Source organism: Triticum urartu, chromosome 3A (assembly GCF_056163025.1).
Source record: "Triticum urartu cultivar PI428250 chromosome 3A, HENAU_Tu73, whole genome shotgun sequence".
In the NCBI taxonomy this organism is placed as follows: Eukaryota; Viridiplantae; Streptophyta; class Magnoliopsida; order Poales; family Poaceae; genus Triticum; species Triticum urartu.
The window spans coordinates 721,930,631-721,938,973 of record NC_141875.1 but is presented as its reverse complement, the minus strand read 5'-3'; positions in this window follow the sequence as shown (position 1 = coordinate 721,938,973).

The following is an 8,343-nucleotide window of genomic DNA, read 5'->3' as shown; positions in this document are numbered from 1 at the left end:
GCTGCATATTGGAATGGCAAACAATGTTGCCTAAGGGACTTTTTATTTTCTTTGCACGGAAAATTCATTTTCCATTTTCCGAGTGCCCGAATTGAGTTCTTTTTGTGAAGGACCTAGCATATATTTGTTGCAAAATTGGACCAAATCATTTTTATAAAATATTAGGCCATATTTAATGCATAATTGAAAAAATGGTTTGGTGTCAAAAGTTTTGATCCATCACTTGTGAAAAAGACAAATTTCTGCCGATTCAGTAGGAAGCGGGTCAATTTTGAACTGCATCTACCTTATTGTTTGCTCTTTATTTTTTCCAAAAATCATTTCTAGTTACATAAGTATCTATTTAATCATAAATACATGGTTTGGTGGCGATACGTCGAGGTTTGGATGTGGCCCAGGGCCCCAACTCCAAAGCGCGTAAACTCGCATGCCTGCCGCGTGGTCACCGCGTGACCTTGGCGTTGACATGCTTTCTGGGAGGCCTAGGCATGTCTAGTGGGTTGGGAACTCCCTAGGTAGGTGCTAGGAAGAAAATTACAACAGAAGAATCTCACGAGGAGACTGACCTATGCTCAAAGACGAATTAGCAGCCAAGTGTTTGATTGGCGGTACGGGAAATGCACATGGCCAATTGGTGTGAATTTTGGCTGAGGATGATCATCTACTAAGGATAATGTCTTCACAAATTTTTAGCTCAAAAGGAGGATCCTAGGTGGTACTTGCTTTGCAAAGTACCACGCTAGACAAAAATATGAATGTTGAAGCTGGGCCGAAAATAATGAATGGATTGAGCTGAAATTTGGTGGAAGATGGTTATTTGGGCATAGGAAAGCATTGTAGAAAATTGATACCATTTGGACAGGCCAAAGTAGTACTTACTTCACAATGCTCTTCTATGGACAGAAACTTGGGAAAACTAGTGAGAGAGATTGGATGAATGAAATGAGCTAAAAATTGGTGTAGGTAAGTTACATAGGTATGGTCATGCGCTGGTAAATTTTCAGATCATTTGGGTAAGCCTAGCTAGTACTTACTTCACAAAGCTTCTCTCGAGGTAGAAACTTTGGAAATTTCCTGAGAAAGATTTACGAGGAAAATTGAGCTGAATATTATCATGTGGCAATGATTTGGGTATGGAAGAGTGTCCGAAAAGTTTGAGGGTAATAGGAGGGGTCTATATAACACTTGCTTTGCAACGTGCCAATTTGGCCATAAAATATAAATTGAAATTGGGCTCACATAGATGATTTGACTGAGCTGCGATTTTGAGGAGGGTGATAATTTGGGCATATGAAGGAACTGTATAAATTTCATGTCATTTCGATATATAAAAAGGTACTTCCTTCACAATGCTTCTAGGTGGACAAAAACTTTGAAGATTCGCTAGGCAAATGGAGCTGAATTTTGTCATGCGGTAATGATTTGGATAGGAAAGAGTGCCCAAAAATTCCGAGGGAAATCAAGAATATATAAATAGCACTTCATTCATAAAGTGATGTTGTGAACAGAATAGGAAAATGAATATTGTTGAATTAGTTTTGAACTAGGCAAGGAAGGATTTTTACATATTTGATGAAGATATGACCAAAAGAATTTATGAGATTTTTTTGGGAATTTTGGGAATGACAGAAATATAGGTTGCTTCACAACCTAGGGCAAAAACTGCCACATGGACATGACACATAGGCAAAACTGATGAGGTGGCGCCTAGTCATAGCAACCCACCACAATTTACAAGGTTATGACCATCTATATTGGTCATGATCAGCTAGAAATAAGGCAGCAGACCAGTGCTATCTGCTTTATGACCATTTCGTGTAAGGAAATTACGACCTTTCTGACCAAAATAGTCGTTATAGTTTAGGGTTTGGAGCCCCCCGAACAGCTTTTGAACAATTGGTCTGAAATGGTCATAGATCTATGACCAATTCTTCCAGGGTCACTGACAGAAGGTCACTAGTTGACATATTTCTTGTAGTGAACACAGGTAGAAGTCCCTCATTGATTCGGTTTTCCTACCAGAGATGACCCCTAAAAATGTATGAAGACATTGAAGTCAAAGGTGGTATGTGAAGACATTCACATTGAAGACTATGACAAGAGAAGACATCGCATGAAGACTATGGAGCGAGAAGACTTAGATCTTTCGTAGTTCTTTTTCTTCTTTGTTGAGTCATAGGAACCACCGTACTGTTAAGTGGGGTCCAAGAGAACCAGTCAGAATGACTGAAGTGATGCTTAACCAAAATCCTATGTCTTCGAGTGAAGACTATGAGAGCAAATCTTGTCCAAAGTTGGACAAGTAAGCTTTGCTTGCATCCCAAGTAAAGTTGCCGTGTGTGTTTGAAATCTGACCGTTGGAACATGTGTCAGTTCCTTAGTGACCCAGTGTCATTTCGGACAAATCAGGTCGGGTTGCCTAGTGGCTATAAATAGCCCACCCCCTACAACCATAAACGGTTGGCTGCTCAGAGTTAAAATACGGCTTTTGTCGTTTGAGAGCAACCCACCTCGAAGCCTTTGAGAGAGAATTCCTTGAGAGGATAAAGCCCTAACCACCCAGAGCCAAAGAGTGTTAGGCATCACTTAAGTCTTCTTGTCTGTGTGATCTGAAGACTTATTACACTTGAGGACTGTGAATCCTCCAGCCGGTTAGGCGTCGCGTTCTGAGCATCCAAGAGTCATTGTGGATCGCCGGTGAACGAACTCTGTGAAGGTTTGGAAGTCTACCTTGAAGACTTACCAGAGTGATTGGGCGAGGACTGGGTGTCCTTAGCTCAAGGGGAATAAGGTGAAGACGAGGTCTTCTGAGTTGAATCTCAGCCTCCCTAATCAGACGTACAGTTGTCACAGCAACTGGAACTGGTCCAACAAATCATTGTCTTCAACGAGTCACTGGTTTCATCCTTCCCTTCCCTTTACTTACTGTTGGTTCTTGTGAAGTCATTGTACGATAGCATCACCATTCGACTTCACTAAGTGATTACGCTTACTGATTGGCTTCACAATATCTTCCTACCTGATCCTTACTGCCTAGCTGCTATTAGTCATTGTGCTTTCACTTCATTGAATAAGTGACTATGGTTTGCCTAGTGTAGTCTACCTTCCGCTGCATGGTAATAGGTTTATTTCTATCGTTTGTCTTCGAAACTTACATGTTTTGAAGACTTTCATAAAAATCGCCTATTCACCCCCCTCTAGTCGATCACTAGCACTTTCAATTGGTATCAGAGCAAGGTACTCCCTTGTTCTGTGTGATTCGGTTTAACCACCTGGAGTTTTAGCTATGTTGACTACAGGGATAATTAAAGTCTCAGCTGCGTGCCCCGTCTTCGATGGAACTGAATATCCCTACTGGAAGAATAAGATGCGCAGGCATCTTGAAGCCATTGATGTCGACCTATAGTATGTCGTCAAGAACGACGTTCCCAAGGCTGGAGAAGGTGTCACTGCCGCTGATATCAAGAAGTTCGTTCAACTGGACTCTACTGCCAAGAATATCATCTGTGGTCATCTGACCAAAGGATAGTATGGCCGTGTGAGTGCTTTGGAAACATCTAAGCTAGTCTGGGACTGGCTATCCAAGGACAACGAAGGTGTCTCAACCCAGAGAGATCAGAGAATCAGTGTCCTTCGCAACCTCTTCAACCGCTTCAAGAGAAATGACAATGAGAATGTCCAGCTCATGTTTGATCGACTCACTGACATCACAAATGAGCTTCAAGCCCTCGGCGCTACTGAGATCACCAAGCATGAAGTCGTCAAGACACTCCTGAGATCACTTGATAGTTCGTTTGACACCCTAGCCCTGATGATTCAAGAACGTCCTGATTTCAAGACACTCGATCCGTCTGACATACTTGAGAGGCTCAACACACACGAGTTTCAGCTTTCTGAGAAAAGAGACATCTACGGCCCCAACTATGGGCGAACTCGTGCCTTGAAGGCAAAGGCTGTCTCCTCATCTGAAGAAGAATCTGACAGCAGTTCTGATGATCCTGAAGACATTGGAAGAGCTTGCTATGCTTGTGAAGAAGTTCCAAAAATTCACCAAGAAGAAAGGCCTCAGAAAGTCTTCACGGTCAAGCTCAAGGAATGATGAAGCTTCTGCTCATGACTACAAGAAGAGAACATGTCACAAGTGCAAGAAACCTGGCCACTACATCTCTAAGTGTCCACAGTGGGACAATGGGAACAAGAAGAAGAAGAAGAGCAAGGAGTATGACTCCGACGACAAAAAGAAGAAGAAATACTCAAAATCTTCTTCCAAGTCTTCCTCCAAGTCTTCATCACACAAGAAGAGCTCATCTGGCAAGGCACGTGCATTTGTTGGCAAGGAAATGGACTCTGAGGAGGAGTCCGCTTCTGAGGAGGCGGAGGTGGAGTCTGAGGAGGAGTCCGATTTTGGCGTTGCAAGTCTGGCTACAGCATACGTTGCCAAGTCCATCTTCAACACTGAAGACAATGACTTCATCACCGACACCGATGCAAATGACAAGGACTACTCCGCTCCTTCGTACTGCTTCATGGCACGCGGTGCCAAGGTAAACACACGCACTACTCACTATCAAACATCTAGTGACGATGACTCTGATTGTGGTTCCAAACCCAGCTACAAAACACTTGCTAAAATTGCAACTGAACAACAGAAAGCTATGGAACACATTCAAAAACTGTTAGACAAAAGCGATGATCTGTTAGATGCTGAAATGACTCGATCTCAGTCCTTAATTGAAGACATAAAAAATCTTCACGTTAAGTATGAGGAACTTGAAAGTCGTCATGAAACGCTCTCAACAACTCATGAAAGGCTTTCCTATGATTATCTTCAAAGGAAGCAAGATCTTGAGAAATTGAGAGCGGCTCATGAAGATCTTCAAAAGGAAAATGAGTCACTTCGCGCCGAACAGATCAATTCAGCTCGGGAAGGATTTGAACCACCATGTCTTAAATGAATGGAGCGTGATAACGCTACTTCTGTTGCTGAATGTTCTACTGCTGCTACTGTTGCAATATCTTCAACTGTTGATGTGGTAACTAACCCCTCTGCTAAGGATACCACTGCTATTGCTGATAAGAATGCTAGGTTGAAGACACTGCTTGAAACAGGGATGTACAAAAGTCTCAAAGGGCATCAGACACTATGTGATGTCCTCAAAAGGCAGATCCTGAACCGAAACCCTAGGAAAGAGGGTGTTGGGTTCGAAAGGAAAATGAATGCTGATGGCTCTTACTGGAAACTTGAGCAGTACCCCAAAACCACATGGGTTGCTGCAAAGGAACCTTCAGTAGATCCATCCACCCTATCTGGCTTCACTTGTGCTAACCCCATTGTTATTGATGAATCCTTTGATGCAAACTATAAATTGTTTAAGAGTCAGAATGGTGAAGTGTTTGCTAGGTATATTGGTACTAACTGCAGGAATGGACCACCTATGAAGAAGATCTGGGTGCCGAAAAGGTGTTTGGAGAATCTCCCTGTGAATGTCATCATGACACCACAAGTGAAGAAGACAAACCCCAGACCACAGGCTTCATATGGTCCAAAGGCTTCATACAGACAGAGGACTCACCTGAGTCACACTAACGCAAATGTTTTGCAGGGAAGCCATACTCAGGCCTATGAATATGAGCGTGGTCCATCAAACCGCCATGTTCATAAGACCAAGAACTGTTCTGCTTATTCTTATGAGTACTATTGTCCACCTGCAAGACTTTTTGCTAGGGCTCCAAAGCCAAAGTTCTCAGATGCTGCACTTAGACTTATTGCTTCGAAGCCACCCCTGAAGATGTGGGTGGATAAGAAAGCTTAACTCTCTTTTGCAGGGAAAGGTCTCCAGCCGAAAACCAAAATCGTGTGACACTATTGTTGGGGACCTTAAACATCTTGTAGGGCGCAAGATCAAATGCCCAAATGGTCTTATTATGTACTTTGTTCCTGAATCGCTTGCAACTTGCCCTATCAGTCCTAATCTCGATCTAAGCTTTAATAATCCACTGGTTCATCAAATGTTTTTGCTTCACAATTCTCTTCGTGAAGCCTATCCCCCTAACTGCACTGTAAGGTACGACACCAGCTGCTTCAGAATGGATTATTGATAGTGGGTGTACAAATCACATGACTAGAAAGCGAAGCCTTCTCATGGACTCAACTTTATGTCCATCTGACAAAAGTCACATCACATTTGCTGACACTGGTAAAAGCAAGGTATTGGGTCTAGGTAGAGTTGCAATCTCAAAGGATCAACACATGGATAAAGTCATGCTTGTTGAATCCCTTGGTTTCAACTTAATGTTTGTCTCAATGCTTTGCGATTTAAACATGATTGTGATGTTTGGAAAATATCGTTGCCTTGTACTAATGGAATCTGACAAGTCTCTAGTGTTTGAAGGGTATCGGAAAGATGATTTGTACGTGGTGTATTTCTCAGCAGGACCACAACTTGCAGTATGTCTTCTAGCAAAAGCTTCTGAATGCTGCTCTGGCATCGAAGGCTAGGGCATGCTGGCATGAGGAACCTCCACACCCTTGCAAGGAAGAAGCATGTCATAGGCATCGAGGGCGTCAATTTCAAGAAGGATCACTTATGCGGTGCCTGTGAAGCAGGAAAGATGACGAGGGCCAAGCATCCCTCGAAGACAATCATGACAATGACTCAACCCTTCGAACTGCTACACATGGATCTTTTCGATCCCACTCATTACTCAACTCTTACTACTACTGCTTGTCTCTATGGCTTTGTCATTGTTGATGATTATTCAAGATATACTTGGGTGCATATAATCCTTTACAAGACTGAAGTGCAGGATGTCTTCAGACGCTTCGCCAATCGAGCAATGAACAACTATGGCACCAAGATAAAGCACATCAGAAGTGACAATGGCACTGAATTCAAGAACACTGGCCTAGATACATATCTTGATACTTTGGGCATCACACATGAATTCTCAGCTCCGTACACGCCACAGCAGAATGGCGTCGTCGAACGCAAGAACAGAACACTTATTGAGATGGCTCGGACGATGCTTGATGAATACAAGACTCCAAGAAAATTCTGGCCTGAAGCCATTGACACTGCATGCCATATCATCAACCGTGTTTATCTTCACAAGCTTCTGAAAAAGACATCCTATGAGCTCCTTACTGGCAAGAAGCCAAATGTCAGTTACTTCAGAGTATTTGGCGCCAGGTGCTGGATCAAGGATCCACATCACACTTCAAAATTTGCACCAAAAGCACATGAGGGTTTTATGCTTGGATATGGAAAGGATTCGCACTCCTACAGAGTCTTCAATCTTTTTCATTATAAAGTGGTTGAAACAGTGGATGTGCAGTTCGATGAGACTAACGGCTCACAAGGAGAGCACCTGCCAAATGTGCTAGATGAAGTTCCATCCAGTGAATCAATCAAACTTATGGGAACTGGAGAAATCATACCTACTGAAGCTCAACCTGAAGAGGAACTTATCATCTCCGCACCTAATCAACCTGAAGACAATGCTCAGCCTGAAGACAATCCCTCTAACAATGACAATGATCAGCAAGAGCACAATCTTCGTCCTGTACATCCTCGTGTTGCAAATGAAGTGCAGATTGAGAGAATAATTGACAGCATCAATGCACCAGGTCCACTCACTCGTTCAAGGGCAACACAGCTAGCAAATTTCTGTGGGCACTTCGCATTCGTCTCAATAACTGAACCCAAGAAAGTTGAAGAAGCCTTCATGGAACCTGAATGGATTCAAGCTATGCAAGAAGAGCTTCAACAGTTTGAGTTGAATAATGTATGGGAACTGGTTAAGCGTCCTGATCCTCGGAAGCACAATATAATATGCACCAAATGGATATATCGCAACAAGCAAGATGAGCATGGTCAAGTTGTTAGAAACAAAGCTCGTCTCGTTGCTCAAGGATACACTCAAGTTGAAGGGATTGACTTCGATGAAACATTTGCTCCTGTGGCTAGACTTGAAGCCATACGCATACTGCTGGCCTATGCAAATCATCACAACATACTTCTATATCAAATGGATGTGAAGAGTGCTTTTCTCAATGGCAAGATTGAGGAAGAAGTGTATGTTGCACAACCGCCTGGCTTTGAAGATCCAAAACATCCTGACATGGTGTACAAGCTCAACAAGGCACTGTATGGCCTCAAGCAAGCTCCTCGGGCTTGGTATGACACACTCAAAGACTTCCTGAAGAGCAAAGGCTTCAAATTTGGTTCCCTCGACCCCACTCTCTTCACGAAGACATATGATGGTGAACTGTTTGTGTGCCAAATATATGTGGATGACATTATCTTTGGCTGCACCAATCAGAAATACAGTGAAGAGTTTGGA